This window comes from Myotis davidii, unplaced genomic scaffold (genome assembly GCF_000327345.1).
Source record: "Myotis davidii unplaced genomic scaffold, ASM32734v1 scaffold296, whole genome shotgun sequence".
NCBI classification, from domain to species: domain Eukaryota; kingdom Metazoa; phylum Chordata; class Mammalia; order Chiroptera; family Vespertilionidae; genus Myotis; species Myotis davidii.
This window is the reverse complement of record NW_006288889.1, coordinates 2,218,940-2,220,100: the sequence shown is the minus strand read 5'-3', so window position 1 is coordinate 2,220,100 and position 1,161 is coordinate 2,218,940.

The window sequence follows — 1,161 nt, the reverse complement described above, 5'->3', positions numbered from 1 at the left end:
GGAAAACGAAGCCTGCCTTTGCATCTCCAAGTTGTAAACAGGTGTGAAGCTTTTTAAACATTACTCTCGAAATGTCAGCTTTTAATTGTTGGCTTCTCCTTTCCAATCACATCATCTGTTTCTGTTCAACACAAATCTGGGGAGGAGCATAAATATCTGTCCCGTAAGCTAGTGCTACCAATAAGCACTGCATGATTCCACCTTATAGAAGTTCTACTGTGACCATGTAATAAACAGGACAACATTTCACTGGTATTTTTAAGAAAAAGGGCAAAACTAAATTTATTTTCAATGTTGAAAAAGTATCATTAATATACCCAAGTTCAATCATACTGATAGAACTATTACTGAATTTCAAAAGAGAGCGATGCAGTGCCTGTACAAAGTTGGTCTTATTTTAAGAATAATTTTGCTTCTCCCTCCCATAATACCAAATTGTATATTATAGTAGTTTAATTATTTAGTTCTTTTAACTTTACCAGCTTTTCTGATTTTATTCAGGCTTTTCAAAGTCAGTGGATCATCAAATTTTTGTTCTTCCCAAAGAAATTTAAATATGAATACTTGAAATAAATAGGTTACAGAAGACAAATCAAGTGTTACCAGGTTTAAGAATAACATAGAAATAAGGTATAATAAAAAGATGTCCAAAATTATTTAGCATACATTGCTAGAAAGAAACATAAAGTAAAATAATTCAGAAAACTATTTTGTATATATCATCTCTTTCTTAAAGATAGCTAGCTATATTCCTGGGGGAAAAAAAGATAGTCAGAAATTATTTTTTTTTTGTTACTTGGTATGTTATTTTCCACTATAACACAAATTTTTAAAAACTTGATGTGAGAGAGAAGAGTTAGTTTCTGCAAACTGGCAAACCTGGTTGTCAAAGTGTTTTTATTCAAGTCAACCTGATGTACTTTATTTAATGAGTATTTTGCTAGTTTTAAAATTAACAATGGTCTCTAAATATTCAATAGTAATGTCTATATCATAAATAGTAATTATTTATATATAAAACATATAATAGTATCCTTCAGAGTCATGCTATGTGTTTTGAAACCCAATAGATCTACTTGAAATAATTGGTAATCCTGATGCTTTCTAACAATTTGGTCCTAAAGCTTCACATTTTAGAACCAAACACACACAAAACGTATA